The sequence below is a fragment of the Photinus pyralis genome, unplaced genomic scaffold (assembly GCF_008802855.1).
Source record: "Photinus pyralis isolate 1611_PpyrPB1 unplaced genomic scaffold, Ppyr1.3 Ppyr1.4_LG1, whole genome shotgun sequence".
In the NCBI taxonomy this organism is placed as follows: domain Eukaryota; kingdom Metazoa; phylum Arthropoda; class Insecta; order Coleoptera; family Lampyridae; genus Photinus; species Photinus pyralis.
This window is the reverse complement of record NW_022170249.1, coordinates 11,105,293-11,124,099: the sequence shown is the minus strand read 5'-3', so window position 1 is coordinate 11,124,099 and position 18,807 is coordinate 11,105,293. Positions and strand designations below refer to the sequence as shown.

At 37.8% G+C, this 18,807-nt stretch overlaps 1 protein-coding gene and 1 long non-coding RNA gene across 2 annotated transcripts in view; one reads left to right on the top strand and one right to left on the bottom strand.

Moving 5' to 3' along the window:
* LOC116181726 (pikachurin-like) overlaps positions 1–18,807 on the top strand; it is a 144,034-nt gene that overhangs the window by 15,468 nt on the left and 109,759 nt on the right. The gene's annotated exons all lie outside the window — the stretch shown is intronic.
* LOC116181736 lies at positions 7,514–8,096 on the bottom strand. The gene is made up of 4 exons (XR_004147322.1): positions 7,956–8,096; positions 7,832–7,910; positions 7,706–7,781; positions 7,514–7,654 (listed from the first exon to the last, which is right to left on the bottom strand). It is a non-coding gene; the product is annotated as an uncharacterized LOC116181736 (long non-coding RNA).

The window sequence follows — 18,807 nt, the reverse complement described above, 5'->3', positions numbered from 1 at the left end:
TAAATTCAATTATACATTAAAATGTTGTTCTGCATACTTGTATTGAATATAGCCCCTAAGGGAACATACAGTATCTAAATATAAATAAAAACTTGTAAATCAATCAGTAATTCACAGTAGGACCGGTATAATTAAAAGTGCAATTTGTATCTAGAATGTGTAATAAATGGCGATAGTCATACGGTACGCAAATAACATTAAATTGGCAAATAATCGAACACGATCATATCATTATTAGAGGGATGCAATAGACGTAGAGATAAAAAAACGAGTACATCACCTTTGTAATTGTCGAAGCTGCACGCACTATTCGCAACGTAAAGATTTACTTCTGGTCTCAACAAAAGCACGAATACTTCTCCCGCATTCTCCCGCCTTTTTTTAAAACAAATCTTAGACGAAAATTGTTTATATGACCGTGATCCGAGCCGTTGGTCGATATGGATCATTAAGTCCCCTCGCATAGCGTAATGTTAACACTTTTATTGTAAATTATGGCCCCTTTCAATGTAGAGCAGAAAAAAAACACTTGTTCCACGAAAACGAAACAAATCGCAATCTTGACCTTTTTTTTTGTCGCGCCAGGGTCGATTTCGGGAATATTTAAATCGAATTTTAGCGGGCTAATTCGGTTCCATCACAGAATATATTGAATGGGAGTTTGCGATTGGTGAAAAGGGGACGTTGGTGGCTAAAGTTACGGTGGTTCCGTTTTGGGATGGCATCACGGCTATATCGGTAATGTACACAAGACAGACGTGCATCGGTCGTCCCGGCGTATGGGACGTCCGCTAAAGAAACGTTTAATTGGGAAATAAAGCGAGTTTAACGGAAGAAACTGTATAATGGAAAGAATGACGTGTAACATTTGCCAAATAGTACAGCTCTTCCGATAAAATTTTTCGAAGTCGTGGTGGCCAAAACAGTTAAAATTAGTGAAAGAAGTGAAACGGTCCGTGAGTCCAAATCCAAAAAGGGCTGTAGTTATTTGAATTCCGAAAACAAGTCGTCAAAACAAACTGTTTTTCGTTAAATACAGAAGTAGAAACCACATAGTGAGCGCAAGAGCGCCGACAGATAAGGAAATTGATCGAGCGTTTCAGTAACCACATTCGGAGAAAATAGTAAAAAGTTCGAGGTCATAAACTGTTTTCCGTTAGATATGCACACGTGCAAATTAGAAATATCTGACGTTTTGATTAATAAAACTCTAATTCTAAAGTGAAAATGAACAAATCGCGGGGTTTAGCCGTCGAATAGTTTGGCCTTTCTAAATGCACCAATAACTCGTACTGCTGAAGTGGAGTTAGTTTGAGGGCAGTCGATATAAATAGAAAGCTGATTGCTCGATAATTTTCATACATAAAACGTAATCGTAAGGGGTTATGAAAGGGAATTTTCCCACCGTATATAATTTTTTTGTTTAGCTCAATCTCCTTTTTAATTCAATACTAAGCAGTGAATATCTTCTAACTGAGTTGAAATTATATCCGTTAAGATTCCAATGTGTTTGTAAAAAAGAAAAGGAGATATTACATTTTTTTTATTATTAGAGGGAAATTTAACTAGGAAAAATAAATATGCCCATAGCATTAACCTTTAAACCAAATGGTGAGAGCTGGCGGAACGGTACGGTAGACTCGATCACCACCAGGAGTTATTTCCTTGCTCCTGGTCACAGTGGTTTCGAAACGGTGCGGTTGCCGTAAATCAAAAGTAAATTAATCAGTACCCAGGTAACAACGATCGATCACTGGCGAAACCCTGAAAAAGAAGTGAGACACACGGAAACCATAGCAATTTTTCAAGCGGGAATGAGATCAAAATTAATTATCGGTATCTACTGCAAAAACAACATTAAGAGTAGTAAATGCCCCCTTATAATCAACGCAATTAAAAACTGGTAAACACTTACCTTAAAATTAAACGGTTCACCTAAATTGAACTTACAATCAAATTGCAAAAATGTTAACGGACCTCGCACTGGCGATGCCGCTTTCCACGTTTTTAGCACAAAAACCCAAAGCTGTAGAAAAGGGACGAATCCGCCCACAACATGTACTGATCCGACACCAGCAAGTATGACTTGATCGTCAGCATCGCCGATGTCGCAATGGATGTTGCTTATAGTCCGAGGGCTGGTGGACATTTTTGGGTAGGTTTTGAGGCACGCTGAAAATTTGTCAAACACTTCTCCCATAACACCCAAATGCAGAAATGCAGACCTGGCTGAGGAATAGCGAGGCTAACACTTTGCCAGGCGCCTTCAGAGTTTGACAGAAATAATGTACACTTGAAATCAGGAGTCTGGCATTAATTTGTCAATCAATTTCAGACATATGCAGACATACGCTAAAACGCTGTAAAGCTGAATTTATAGTTCCGTATCCGCAACGCCGTACCGTAACGTTTGGAATTAAACCCTACTTGTTGCGCGTGAACATTTATAGTTCGCGTTAACGTTGCGTTAGAACGGTTACGGTACGTAGGAAATGCCCAAATCTTATTTCTTACGGTAAATCGTGCTAACGCGTTTGTCTTCGGCAGTACTCGGATAATTCAAACAGTTGAGTTTAGCCTGACGTTCGTTTCGTTTATTTACAATAATTATTGACACTTTGTTGGTTATTATTATTTTGAAATGCACGTTGCTCTTACTCGCTCTTACTGACAGATGACATGCAATGACAGAATTCGTTTCGCACTAATGCGCAAGCTCATCTCTTACCACCACGGTAACTATAAATCGTATAATTTTCGTTAACGTAAGATTTAACGGTTCCGTTCTTACGTTCTTACGGCTACGGAACTATAAATCCGGCTTTACACCTGTCAAGTGTGCGAAATTGATAAAAAAAACTTGTCTGAAATTGATTCACAAACAACGACGCAGAGCCAAGGGACTTCTGATTTGAAGTGTATATTTGCCGCAATAAATACGTGAACAACTAATGTACTTTGATCACTTTTGACGAAAGTTTCAGGAGAATTGTCTTTATTTCGGATTAAGAAACGATGTAAATTTCAACTTGATACAATTACCACTAATTCGGCGACACGACTGGGCATACATTCTTTTTTCAAACTTTGAAGGCGCCTGGCAAGTGTTAGCCCTGCTACTCCTCAGCCAGGTTTGCATTTCTGTGTTTGGGTACTATGGGGGAAGTGTTGGACAGGTTTTCAGCGTGCCTCAAATACTTATCCAAAAATGTCTACCAGCTCTCCTAATATTATTATGTCCTCCTTGCTCCACCAGAACAAGGTAAATACGAACCCCTAAAATAAGCGACGTTCTAGTAGAAACCTTCGCAGCTGCTACGTCACATGAGGTCACTTGCTGGTGCTTCAATTTTGGAAGATATCTTACGTGTCAAATGGCTTGATCTCCTTCCGCCTAGCACACAAACTGCGTAAGGCGTCAAAGCGGGAGGAGCAAGCAGCCTTGACCGATGAAGTGCATTCATCCAACCCTTACACATATGTCACGACCAACCACCATCGACAAAAATCATAGGAACTAGAGGCATTGCGCTTGTGTGTAGCACAATTAACTTCTCTCACGAGGCGAAGCCTTCAAACCGGCGGCGGATACCAACATCGGACATTGTACTCAAGCTCAAGATCGACCAACCGAGCTCGCAGTCGCTCTTATCACGTAGCTCCACCCCAAAAATTGATTTTAAAGGCATCTAGCTAGAATACGTGTGCAAAGTGGCACATTCTTATCACATAGTGCGCAGTTGAAACACTTAGCCTGCGGACTACTGTATGGAATTTAAACCTTATTTCAGATTTCGACCTTCAATTGTTTGACATAAAACCTTAAGGTTCAAATGTTTTGTTGACAGATTAGAATGTACACTACAAACATAGAGCTTTCAAGCTTCTAATCTTCATTTCCGATTCATGGTCACCCAGAATCTCAAAGTTTGTTTGCAATTTAAATCCTAAAGTTTCTGGGAGTAAATCCCCCCCCCGTGTAAATTATGATCTTTTACCAGAATACAAGGTATCTTTTTCAAAAGATTCAGTGGCGGACAAAGTATTCACAACGCTACACTTTCATTTTTAAGAGAAGTTGGTCTAAAGCGTTTCATATGTGTTAGATTTCTTTTCCAGTTAAGTAGGTATGTAGTGTATGTATTTGAAATTTAACAAATAATCAAAATGAACGGATAAAATTTATAAGACTCTCTTCATACCAAACTTTTTCATCAGCCCTACACAGATTTCAACTTAAAACTTAAAAAAGAACGCGATAAATTTTTACAAGTCGACGTTCCCCACGTATAAAGTAACAAAATGGAAGCCTGTACGGTATTTCATCCATATTGACGCCGAATAATGGAAAAGTCAGGAGTTCATCTTCACAATTTTATTACATATTACATCGACAAACGGCACGAAAAGAATGCAGATACGCGAGTCAAGTTTTCGAATTAGTGCAGTAGTTCCAGCAACGAAGACTGTCGCTTGGAAAATACATTTTGTCGCCGTCACAATAAATTGCTTTTACTTGCATAATATTGATCGAGGTTTTGGCGGTTTCTCAAACTGTCAATAAAACTCTTCCCAAATCCAGTGTTTTGTCCTTATTGAGGATCATCTTACACGACTCTTAGGCATTATTAGGTTATTTTCCCTAAACAAGGGTCGCTTAACCCATCAATTTAAGTGGCTCTTGTTTGTTGTGTGTTAAATCATTGTGCAAATCCTGATTTAATCAATGCTTAGGACGGCTTGAATTTTATGAACTGAAAGTGGCAGAAAGACTCATTTGAAATAGCGCCCTGCATTCGAACGTTAAAACAAAACAAAATTCTTTGTTTCCCTTTGTTTTTCGTTGTATAATTGGCATACGGTTTATTTTACATCGCGTGCAAAATAGCAGGCCAAACCCATTTGATTCCTATCTGCTGTATAGTGCTATTCTCCCTCATGCTACTAATCTTTAAAATTACACGAAAAATCAATATTTTACGCATATATCGCGCGAATTTTCTCATATCTTTTTACAGTATTAAAGCCCCCAGTTTACGTTTATTATGAATTACGGCAACTAAATTTATCTATGGATTTGCAAGTTTCAAACACAAAACGTATTTAATAATGTTTATCAAGTTGAAATCAGCTACCACAGTTTCCATACCGGGTACAATAGAATATGGCGGTTTAATTATAGAAGCCAGATTATTGATAGGATTCGCTAAATTAAATTTTAATGCGGCGCGTCCCTTACCATTATTGCTGCGTGAAGATTTTTTAACTTAATGGATTTATAATTAACCCTTAATGAAATTTCCATCTCACAGAATTTCCAATATTATCGTCTTTAGCCTCAATGAAATGCCTATGGCCTATGTAATGCCATTTGCCTTTCTGTCAAATTAAGATTGATCGAATGTGTAAAATCGGTTGCAGAATAGATGACAGCCACTTTAATGCAATAGACATTCAGCAAGGAATTTCAAAAATTGTTTATAAATTTAAATGTAATGTGGTTGCAACCGTGAGAAAGTTACACAGTAAACAGGTGTTCTCGAAACATTATTGTTTGACGTACCCTAAAAAAAGGAAAATTACACAGTAAACCTAAAAAAAATAATTTCCGATGTTGAAAGAATAAGATAATCGGAAGATATTCAATATTCTATAAAAAACCAAATATAAGACTGTCGCTACTACCATAACATAAAAGTTGTAAGGGTTTTACGATTTCCAAAGGACGTGTAATGACATCGTACCCAAAATTTCATCGAATATTTCTGGTATTGTGTCGCGAAATTATAAATGCATTATAGCGTACGTATATGTCACCTTCTGATCTCTTGTTGATTAGTTCAGATAAAATGGAAGCAGGTTGCGGCTTCTTGTTCAGACGTCAGCCTCGGATAACATGGCCGTAGAAGGCTAAAAAGATTCTTTGGGTTAGATTGTTTAAGCGCCATAATGTATTTATATACTTTAATCAATCTATAACGTTTGTTTGTTGCAATTTCAAATTCAACCATTTAGTACCTGTTACGCCATCCTTTTATTTCGCGTGCAAGTTCGTTGTAGATTATTTTGCTGTTTTCACTTCTTAGTTTTTCTTTGTCTGCGCTAGAGGTCACGCGAATGTATCTTTCTGATTTTTCCCTCTCTCTTGACTTGTTTTTAATTTTTTCACGTGCGCGTTGCTTATTAGAGAAGATTTTACGCTCGTGATGTTCATTTATAAAATTTTAATACGCCTTTAGTTTACTTGACTTCCACTCTAGTTTGGAACATTGAACTCCCAACTTGTAGGTAGACGCTCAAAGTTCAATCTATGGAAACCACGATTAACGTCCGTCACCAAAAGAGCAACGATTAATGTCCGTCCCCTCTATTTAAACCAAATTCCCATTCCGTTCCACTTCCAACTGCGTCTTCGAATAAATTAAACGGTGTCTTCTTAACGGTGCAAAAACATTTGCGATAACACGGTCCTATCTTGAAACTAACTAGCATACACAGCGATAAAGCTCTTATCGCAATGAACGGAGATAACATTTTTACAAAAGAAAGTCACGTAGTTTATTGAATTTTAAATGAATTTGTTCCATATTTTAGCCGCTCACTGTATTAAAATTTGAAAGATCAGTATTAAAATTGTACTCAACTATTTTGACGTGGCCACTTGTCTATCTACTAATTTAATATCCTCCTTTCTTTTTTACAAACACATTGCAATCTTAACAAACGTAATTTCACCTCAGTTAGAAGATTTTCAATGCTTAATATTGAATTAAAAAGGAGAAAAACATATATCCTTCTAACTGGGATAATAATAAAAAATTATACAATGTGCAGCACAGCCCCTCAATACTAATTCAACAATCACCACTAAACTTGGATTTAGTGCAGCAGCCGGCTAACTCTAAACTATAGAGTCGTGAAGGATCGAAATCCTGCCATGTACAATTGCTACTTTCAAACTCAAAAATTATAGTAGGGCGCCAGATCAAGCCAAAGCATGGAACCCTCTTGATCAAGGAGGATAGGCTCTTCCAAGTAAAATGTATGAACATGAATAAAACTCGTAGATAATTGTGGCAAGAGAAACAGAATATATTTATATTCAAATAAATGACGTTAATGGACAGGCAAATTATACGCAACGAAATGGTATTAATGGTGTGAAGCCCTGATATCTGATTGAACATTAATTAGGAGGTTTCATTCGTTACCACCATGTTATAAACAGTGGCGTGAGTGCCTTAGTTCTGACGTTAGATATACGGGTCCTGGAATTGCTAGCTAGCCCCGCACCCTGAGTATATTACAAGTATGTCCAATGGAGGTTTAACCAAGTTAACCACCAATATAAATTCAACGAATTCCCCTTTACAAGTACGCAATGGAAATGAGGTAAGTATTTGTAATTACATTAAATCATACACAGAACTGGTGAATTATTAGGTACATTTGTTTTTTTTCCAACATATGCCACAAATAAATTAAAGTAGGGTTTAAACATATTAATTATTTCTAAATAGTGATACGACCTTTACTTTCGCCGCAAGGAATGGTAATAGTAGATAAGGATTGGTTTATCAGACCTGCTGGTTTGTAGTGCCGTTGCCCATGACCTTAACCTTAGGTAAAGCCGGGACCGGTGTCTGAGGAAAAGCTAAAAAAAGACGACTTCTACTGCATGCCAAAATTAAGAGGTAACCCTTACCTAGATGTTATAGCTTTATCATTAATTCCCTTAGCCAAAGATGCCTATTACGATAACTCTCACGAATCGTACCAAACTATAAATTAATGGTGGTACTCTCAAAGATATTTCGATTAATTACCTTACCTTATAACTATAGTTCTAACGTCCTAACAAGCCTATTTAATATGTACAAGTAATTAAATTCCTAGCATTGTATCTGAAACTGATAATTTTAATTTTAGCCAATAAACGAGATAGTAAAAATTACCTTCGAGGAGGATCACTTCTGATCTGAATAATCAAACTACTGAGCCCGGTCAACACGCCAACAACTCTACTTCAGTCGGAAAACAGTAGCAAAATATGGGAGCTAGTAGACAGATCCTGAATATATATCAGTAAATTCTACAATTTATTATTTTAGCTCTAACTAGCCACCCAAAAGCCAATCACTCTCTCTCGATTTTCTACCAAAAATCCGTTGCCTTACCCAAAATTATCACCCAAGGAATGTGACCTTCCAGATAACTAAATTTCCAAAACTAATATTATATACCTGCCTAAATATATGCAACTTACATTGCGCCTATCTAACTACCCTTAAACTACCCTTAAACTATCCTAGATGCTATTTTCAATTGCTACAAATGGGATAATTCCCTTCCTGGGCGACTTAATTTCTCTGGCTCAAAACAAATGTATATAACACAAGCAGTGACGTAACGAAATTTTCTCCCCGCGCTTTCGATTGTCAGCCGGTCTATCGCGTAGTTCATTTTTCTTTCTATTGCATTAACGTTTCCCGCTGATGGGTTCCAGCTTAATGCCCTCTCTAAAATTCTCCTGAGGCAACCCCACTCTTTTTTAATTTTCGAACAAGCCTACAAAACGGCGCTAATAGGTTACAGCGACCATCTTTAATCGTTAGCCAACAAACTTCGTTCCAGTTTGTCGAGTTCACGTTTCTCATGCTGCCTCGTGGCCTCAATATGAGCAATTCCGATTCAGCTGTTTACGTCACGTAAAGGCATTAAAATTGTGTTATCGCCCGTCAGACTGGCGCTGATAATTTTCCCATAAGATTAAGAACAGACGCGAGTCGTTAAGTTTGCGTTGGTTCCGTTTGGGTTTTTCGTGCCGACGCGATTTACAGATAATGATAGTAGGTTACAGTTGGCGGAGCATGTAACGAGTGGTTTTATTTCGCGACAAATTTTATTAAAAAATTCGAAATTTCTTGTCATGATAGTGAAGGTCACCCTGTATATTTCATTATTTGTTTCGGTTAGAAATTTTGTGTTTGGGTATTTCGGTTCGCTCAAGACTATGGTCCGATAGATTTAATTTCGCTCAGATTTAATTTCGTCGTGGGAAGAGTGCAAAGTTGATTGACGTCATCATGAGTAATGCGAGTTTTTGTCGTGCGTTTATCACCCAAGGCGCCGTCTAGACCGAGAATAGGAGCGGATATAGCACCGAGCCATCAAGAGATAAGGGGTTTTAAATTCGTCAGCAGAAAACCGTGAGATCAGCTTATTCAGCAGTTCCTGGAGGTTGACGACGAAGTTAGAGTGGGTTAAGTCTTCTTTATCTAAACCAATGGGAGAATTTCTAGCGGGAGCCATTTTTGTTTTATGGTAATTTGGGTGTGGTTTTCTCAGTTCAATTCTGAAGAAGGGGATCGTTTTTGAAGAGACTCGCGGTTAGTACGTCAAGCGGTCAACACGTACCTTGAGCGATCGTTTTGGTACACCTAGCGGTTTAAGCCACCGGTTTATTTCGGTTGCTCGCAGTTGCGTGTTTTTTGCACCCGTTTCGAAGTGTTATTTTCTTTTCGCGTTGATTTTTTTGGCGACGAAGACCCAGGTTCCGATCAGGTGATATTTTGGCGAACCCTTGAGCTTCACCCCAGTTTACTTTGGATGCAGTGAATCGCGTTAGGATACGTTGTGATTTCTCGAGGATATATAATTCAAAGTGCTGCCCTAGTCCTCAAGGCGCCGATATTCGGGATCCGCCCCAGGTGGAATTTCCTACTAGTGCCGTACGGTCATTTGTCGAAGGAGCGCTGCGTTTTGGAGAGATATTTGCCCCAAGAAGAGCTGGTGAAATAATACGTCGAACCACCCAAGAACAAATCGCGGTTTACCGTCGGATAGTGATCATAAAAATTTGTGTTCTGCCGTGCCGCTAACTCAAAAATCTGTCTCCCGCAGGCGATCAAAGTTAATAAACTCTAAGAGCCGGTGGAAGGAAATAGTAGGGGTCACTGTTTAAATTAAATACACCGCTGTGTAGAAACTTTGGCAACTAGCCGTCTCCCACTCGCCACGCGAAGGATTTCCTGGACTAAGCTTCAGTTCAAACACTAAACTTTGCTTTCGTTCCGAGGAAGGATAGGCACCGTGGATTTTGTTTCCGTGTGTTAATTTCAAGCCACCCCCTAGGAAGTCACAGAGACCTAAGTGTCAGGTTTCATCACATCCACCCTGTACCAGAGGAAAGAGCAGTTCACAAGATCGGCTGTACAAATGTTGTAAAGGTTAGTCTAATTAAATTTGTAACGTTCTGTAAAATTCCACTTTTTGGTAATTAAGCTATAGTAAAAAAATTTTGATTTGATTGTTTATTAAAGTCCAATGAACGATTACCAAAGAGTAGGATAAATTTTTGTGTTTATTAAAATAAGTCCCAGCCCACGCTGGAGTAAAAAACGATTACCTGTTGTTGCAATTTTCAAACTGTAGAGGATGGCCACCCCTTGAGTAAATTAGTCTCACCTGGTACGATTTTTTTATTTAGTTTAGTTGTCATTGTTAAGCTAGTGTTTTTACAAGGAGGAGAGAAGAACTGCTAGATCCCTGTAATTTGTTTGTATCTCTAATATCATTTCAATATATTATTATCTATTTGGTTTCAATGTGCCTATGTCTTTAACGAAGAACGAGGGGAAGGAAGGAGAGGAGTAGGAGTTGAGGCAGGAGACTGGTAGGCGGCAGGTTAAGGTTTGTTACGCAGTTTCAAAAGAGTTAAAAGCTCACCGATTTGAGTTAGCCGGAGCATTTATTTTTATCGATTGAGCAGCCTGAGAAGAAGACGGTTTGCCTTGCCGGGCGGAACCGATGGTAATTTTCAAGTCCAGAAGGAACCCCCGTAGCAAGCACGCGGCAGAGGGTGCCGAATGGTTGTGGGCGTTGGCGGAATTTCGTTTCCGTTTCGGTTTTTTTAGGTGGCTTTTTTAGAAAAGTGTAAAAGTTCAGAGAAGAACGGGCGCCCGAGCACTACTAGTAGAAGGTAAAAGTTGGGACCTTCAAAAAAGTGAAAGGTCGGTTATATAAATTTCATAAAATTGTACCAAGCGGGCCGTGTTAAATTTTCACGTCGAGCGGACCGAAGAAATTAGTATTTGAACATGATTCGTGCTAATTCTGCGAAGAAAAACATTGTGGCGTTCCGAAAAATGAAGAAACAGACCAATTAGCTAAATTACCTCTTGAAATATATTTATAAAATAACCACAAAAAGACGCCCTCTTTGTAATTAAAAGCCAGCCAGTGTTGTGTAAAGGAGAAGTATCATGGTTCAGTCAGAATCATACTACGCAGTAGGCAAAAATTCAACCCAACTCAATCGAAAGTCATTGGACCCGGTTGCTCTCTGTCGCTCGACAGGTTTTATCAAGCATTGCTAGACTCAAACTTGGGCGTTTGGTATATAAGTAAATGGAATTGTGTTTCGAGGCAGTTCCAACATCTTGCTCGCGTCATTTTATAAAGTAGGTACTAGTGATAAATATACTTCAACTTCAAGACTGCTAATTGGCAAATTTAAATACATATTTGGTGAAAATTGGGGGTTTAATTTTAAAGGTTCGTATTTAGTACCGGGTACTTAGTCTCTTGTGTATCCTTCCCTTTTATTGAATGCGTATCTCATACCTTACTTATCAAAGTCTATTATTTTTTATACCATTAAAGGTGCAATGAACGACCCCTTTGTGTGGAGAATATGTGTACCTATACGTGAGTATATAGGTTGGGCTATCATGGAGTTGATCCCGATAGGGCCTTATATAAAAAATAACAGCCACATTCAACTTTCGGTATGCTTTCATGCATTTAAGAACGAAGATTAACTACACACGAATTAAGTTCGTGGTTGAATATGAATACTTAATTTTTCCCCGTAACCTTTTTAACCGGACTGTTTGTCAAACAAAGGGCGCGTTCATGTTTATCGCACATAAATTGCAAACAAACCTATCCTTCTAAGGTCAATTGCAAACTACCCACCTTTGTGTGAACGAATTTTGCGTGCTTAGGTTAACTAGGGAATTAGAAATGGAAATAAAGTAATCCGCTCCCATTTTTTTTAAATCTCACGCGCAGTATAAAACGCTAATGGGGCAGAGATAATCTTCCCTTGCACTAATGACGATAGACGTTCAGGAATACAAAGAAACCTGAGGTTGCGCGTATCAGAAAAGCCAATTTCGGAATGATAAATTGCCGGACGTAATGTTTCGCTAATAAAGTAATATCGAAGTGGTGGTTTCAAAAATCATACACGAAAGGCGTGAGTGATTTCCCCTGAGATGACGACAATTGAATTAACACTTTTTCGCTTTTGTGTGGGGAAAATTGATACTATAAAAGCAGGTGTGGTGATTCAAGGCTTTTATGTCGAGAAAGTATTATTTAAGCGTTCGTCGACTGTAATTGATCAATAGTTGAATTAATTGTCCTACGAAATAGTCGCGCTGTTACTCGAATTTTAACACCTTCAAGTGTAAAGCAAAGTTCATTGCTTTCGTAATGTTTGCCTTAAATTTAAATTATTGAGTTTCGCAATTACTTATAAACATTCATTATCAAAGTTTCAAATTTACCTTGAACTACGCGCAACTTCTACAATTAATTTTAATTGCTCCTAAATCATTTACAAGACTTATGTGCTTTGTTCATAGTTAAAAGGGTTTTGATTGCTAAATTTCAATTTTCTTTAGTACACAATAATTGGATGAAACGTGTACTTCACCTAAACTTGGAAAACAATTAGATTCACAGTGGCATGGCGGTTCTTGGTTTAGCAAGCAGACATTCATATTGATAAAGTTTCATCAAAAACCATTAACTTACTTACCCGTCTTTTTATTTGCGTTATCGTCATGTGATGGTAGAGCAACTTAATTAGTTTGTAAATGAAGTTGGTTTAATCCATGTTGTTCTGTCAGCCTTCCAATGTTGTGCAATTAGCTCTTTAGCCAAGTTGATATAATAATATAACTTCATAAATAATTTGTGACTGTGTAACGGTAATTCTAAATTTGCATTTTTTTTCGAAATTTCGTTGTGAGGTAACATGAAAAATATCCTTACCTAGATTAAGGTTAGCAAAACTGCATTCACGTAAATACGTTTAGATAAATAATTTCGACTATTTTAACTTGGAATTTCATAAGATTTTAACATCGTTCGCAAAGTCAGTACCTGCCATTGCAACAACAAAAGCCAAAGTGAAGTTTTCCGCAATCTCAATGGTACTAACTTCTCTATTAACACACTGACGGCGCATTCGGTAAGATACTCATATGGGTACACTCAACGAGAAACGGAACGTTACAACTCTCACATGGCGGAGGTTATCACAGTTATCAGACCACTGATTGTAAGGTAAGGACAGGGACTTGAGGTGCTGTTAAGAAAAAACTGTTTTGGAAGCCGAAACGATTTTATTTTGAGTATGGACGTCATGAGGAAATACGGGTGTAACATGGATTAAAATGAAGGAGTTATTTATATCAACAATGACGAACTGGTAATTCATCCACTTGATGAGTGACTAAAAAAGATAGCTATGCACTTCCACGCATTGACGTCACGCGTGACATGCTATCCAGCTCGACTTTTTTTTTCGACCTTGCATTAAAAAGCGGTTATTGGCAAATGGAAATTGCTTCAGAAGATCGGGGAAAGACGACATTTACGATCGGATCGGGCATTTTACAGTCATGCCGTTTGGGTTGCGCGCCAGCGACGTTTCATAGCAAATGTACTGAAAGGGTTATCGTGGAAGATTTGTTTAGTCTACCTGGGCGACATCAGTGTGGTGGGAAAGACATTCGAAGATCATATGAGGACCGGAGGTCTTACAAAGCTTTCGGTTGGCCGATCTAAAACCTTCACCAAAAAGTGTCATATTTTTCACCTGAGCCATTAGAGAATGACCAATTCGTTACAGCCGCGAATTAGGTATGAGGTCATTTTCTGAACTGCGAGAAGACGAGCCAGCGGAATTTCAGTGCCAAGGCCAACCTCTTTCTACTGGTAATTAATTAAGAGTAGTAGAAAAAAATCTTAGGCAGATGGTGCTGGACCACGTACGCGGACACTGTGCAGTTCAGATTCATTGTTTTTGGGCGTTACATTTCGAGCAATGAAAAAGATCGCGACAGTCATCTGATAGGGAATTCTGGAAAAGTTCCAGAAAAGTTTTTCATCGGGAAATACCGAGGAATAACCACGTAGTTCGTTGCTAAGGAAAATCTTTCGAAGTTCGTCAAGGCCGATGTCTTTTTCGGCCATAAAAAGAACCTAGTGGTGGTTATAGGTATTTTGGTTTTGTTAGAACGTTGGAAAGTTTAACAACGCGAGTAATAAACATTATAGTACACAGAGAAAGCAATGTAAAGGAATTTTAGTTCTAAAGTGTCAATTTTAACTACGCAGAATAAATACGGATGATCGCGAATTTAAGAAGAAGTAATAAACAGTTACTGTCCAATAAACCGCTTTCCTTAGAAAGGTTCAAACAGCCGCGGCCAAGGACATACTAATTAAACGCGCCAGTATATTTCGTTACGCTAACAAAGAGTTCCAGTGTTGATTTACGTATTCGCAGACGAAACATAGGGGATTCCACTGTGCCGTGAGACTCTGTTTTATCACAGAAATTTGGGTAAACAATTTGCATTCGTTAAAACATTAATGAAAATAGCGTAGGCTAGCTTTCGTATGGAAAGTTTCTTTTTTTAAACGTTCTGAATTCCATACTCTCAAATTGGGTTAAAATATTAATGATACAAGATGTTGTCTTCCCCAGTCAAATTTATATTGGGGAAGACAACATTTTGTGTTAGTCACCCCGTTATGATAATAAAAAAAATGTGTGCTTGCTTGTAACTGTTAAACCCAAGGATTGACCGTTCGAAACAATTTCATCCCGAGGACAGCGACTCCCTGGGCAATTGGTCGACAGGAAACTACCAATGTACATTTCCGTTAGCACGTTCAGCCTCCGCCACGACGAAAATCTCGATATTGACGTACATTTTATTAATTTGAGAAACTCAACCTCCACAATTCCAAAGAATTAAGTTACAAATTTCCGATTAACATCTAACGCAATTCTGGGCACGAAATAGAAAAATCATCATGAGAACTCTTATCTAGGTCGTAATTTGGGCTCGATTAAACTCGACATAGAACATTTACAGACAAAACAAATTTATTTGACAAATATCAATCTAAGCTAAAATAAAAGTAGGCACTCAGGGCCGGATAACATATCATCCACGAAACACGAGATCGATGAAATAAATTTATGTGAAGTTTTAATTACTTTAAGTTAGATAATCTTCATCATCCCGTCATAATTGCGATTGTCATCTGCCACGGTTTAGTTATCTCAATTCTTGCGGAAACTGGGACGTGAGTCGATGAAGGTAGAGATTATAATTTGAACACCAATCTGTCTTAATATAAAACACGCTGACCGACAGATAAATCAAGCGTGTAAACAACCAAATGATAATTCTGTGCAAATCACTTTATTCTGAGAGCAAAAGATGGTAAACAGTACGGCGTTATTAATTAAAGGTAGCCTCCTCAATCTAAATGATGATTTATTGACCTATTAATACTACTACGAGTTATATTACAGTATAAATTAGTAAATGAGGTGCGTGGATTGATATTGTAACAATCTTATCTGGAGTGTCTGAAGGTCTCTGTCCCCCTGGAGGGAATTGTATAGCCTGTCGCTGTATGGTGGTATCTTGATTGGATCTCGTTCTGGATACCGGTCATTTACTATCGTTACAGCGGCTGATACACATATTATGTCGATTCGAACACAGCAGGTTAACTAGGGGTCAAACTAAAAGACCAAAGAGCCCTACTAAAAGGAAACATGCGAATCAGAAATGGGTCCGGTATATTGACGTAACTTACTTTAGAAAGGAATCGGCTCGTAGGTTAAATTGAATGGAAAGAATTTTGATTTAATTTCAACTATACGGTTCTATCAATCCCAAATCGGTAGACCTATTACGTGACTCATAATTTCTAAAATAGAAGGGTTTTATTATTAAATTAGAATATGGTAACGTACGGTTTCTCAGCGCCACAAAAAACTAATAGCTAAATTTAGTTCGAGGTGAATATACGTGCTCGAAAGCGTAATTTTCAAGGAATTCCCGATATTTCCGATCACTTTTATGCTAAAAAACGAACAACATTATATATACCGACATGGTCGAAAATTTGAAATGTTACACAACACAGAAACCAAGCTTCGGAACTTCTTTGATTGCACTTGAATTTCGATTCAGATGACACAGAGTTCGTCGTAGTTACAGATATAATATCATCTCAAACATTCTGAAACAAGACAGACTGTCTTTTTAAATACGCTCAAATATAGCTGCGTTTTAACACCCGCCAAACCAACCAAAAAGCCTCAATTAACGTCTTCCTCTCCTATTTAAAACAAACCCCCTTTCCTTTCCACATCAACTTTCTTGTATCAAAATAATGCGCGTCGTCACCCGAACATGCTCAACTCGGTGATAAATACGTCATTATCTTGAAAATAATTAGCTTCCGCAGCGATAACAAAACTTTTTATCTACGAGCCGAGATAAACTTTTACGCAATTATTTCCAGATACAAAACAAAATTGACTTCGAATTCGAATGACATGATCTGAATTGCGTTTATCTCCAATAACAAGTACATTTAACGTTAACAAAAAAAGAATTGCACATACAGGGTGACCCATCGTTATTATAGGTGCTGTAGCCAAATAAATCGCCCGCGTGGCATGGCGTAGTTTACACGATATTAACTGGGAATTGTAATTTTAAATTAGAACTTGAATTTGAAATTCCAGATGAACTTCGAGTCCAAATTCTGAGAAGTAAGGTTGAACCTCAATTTTCAAACGGAATTTTCCTTTTTAAAATCTATAATCCAAGTTTTACGGCCCGAATACCAGGCTTAAGTTATCGTAGATCCACCAGAGGGAGACGAGTACTAATAAGTTTGGGCCTGGCGAATCCAACAAATAAAATCAAAACACGCTGCATGTAGTTGTATTTATCCTCAGGCCCTGAGTGCCGTTCTTTATTGATTGATTTTTTGCCAATAAATTAGTGTCGTGTGTAAATGATCACCTGTGTGTCGAGCCCAGATTACGAACCAGGAGTTAAGAGTTCTCGTGATACATTCGTGCCCAGGATTACGTTAGGTGTCAATTAAAAGTTTAAGTTTTTATCAAGCTAGCTGGTCAGGTGTTTATGTGGATGGTTTAGTGACCGTTTGCCATTGCACATAGCAGTTTAGTTGCATTAAAAAGATAGCAGAAATGCAATAAATAGCTAGTAGACGCATTTGAGTGTAATTTTAATACTTATGTACATTAAACTTCTAAGTGGGAAGTCGATGGAAACAATGCGACAATATACGACCATTAAAGGATTTAAACAATTTATTCGTTTCTATGTACTTACTGTCGCCTTTTATCTGCATATGAATTATTGGAGCATATCACAACCAAAGCACTTTTTAGATTGTCCGCTACCAGCGAGGAAAAAGGTGTAACAAGCATTTGAAATGTATTTGTCGGAGATTTAGCCATAACTGACTATCTATAATTCATCTAAACAATTCAAAATATACATCCTGTGGATTGCACTGTGTAACTTTAATTAAAAACCTTATTGCTAAGATCTTTTTAGCTCTTCCAAGTTTGGGGCCATTGAATTTTTATGAAATGTAAAAACTTTCGCAAACCAGCTTATAAGAGGTATTTCTTGGTAATCGTAATAAATCATCAGTGTGGCGGAATGGGACTTTCATTATAGGAAGGAAAATATACAGTTAACAGCTCTTTCCCTTTGACCGGCTACAATGAACGAATTTTAAAGAAAAGTGTATGAAAGCAAAATTCTAGATTCATAGGTGTAGGGTTAGCCATTATTTAAAAAGTACAATTTAATTAAATTAAAGTAATTAGACCCACCGATGCGAAGTGAATGTCTTGTAAAAGGGATTGTTTAACATTGTGCAAACATTTTTGGTATAAATTCATTAACTTCTGAGTGATTCCGTCTTAGGGCTTACTGTGCAAATTAATTATGAGGATGAGAACCTTAATTAATTTCACGTAACAAACCACTACGTGAATTTACTTTAATTGACGGTTTTATTAGTTTTTAGGCGTTGGCCGACTTCAAAGCTGTGTTTTTTGTGAAAAATTAAAGCCTTTTTACACGGAGAGAGGCCACCTACTTCATTGTTTGCGAACGGGAGATGCCCAATATTAAATTCCAACTCGTCCTTTTAACATGGGGATTGCGAAAGCATTAAAGAATTATTTAGTGGACTTCTTTTGCGAAAAGTTGCTGTGTATTCACAACCACGATGTATTATCAAAAATGAATTTGTTAAAGTGCCTCTCAGGGAGGTCTTGACGTTTGTTTTGTTTTTAAGCCGCTGTTTGTCATTATTACGGTCTTTAATGCATTTCTGGAACTTTCTTCGTTTCATTAAGTCTTTAAATTAGAAGTTGGTAAAGTATGAAACGCCACGCCGCTAAGAATTTTATTGTGCCTGAGAACTTGTTAATAGTTACTTAATGCGTAGTTTGTTGAAACTGAAAGCTCGTAATGCGTTAACTTATCTGTGCGGTTGACCCGGAGGTATAGCGTTGCTTAGAATATAATGAATTGCAAACGGAGCTCTCTAACATTATTATCACCATAATGGCGATATCAGCGAAAATTATGTTTATCGCTGGTGTCATTACGTATGTGTTTAATTACGTTGATTCTAACGTTC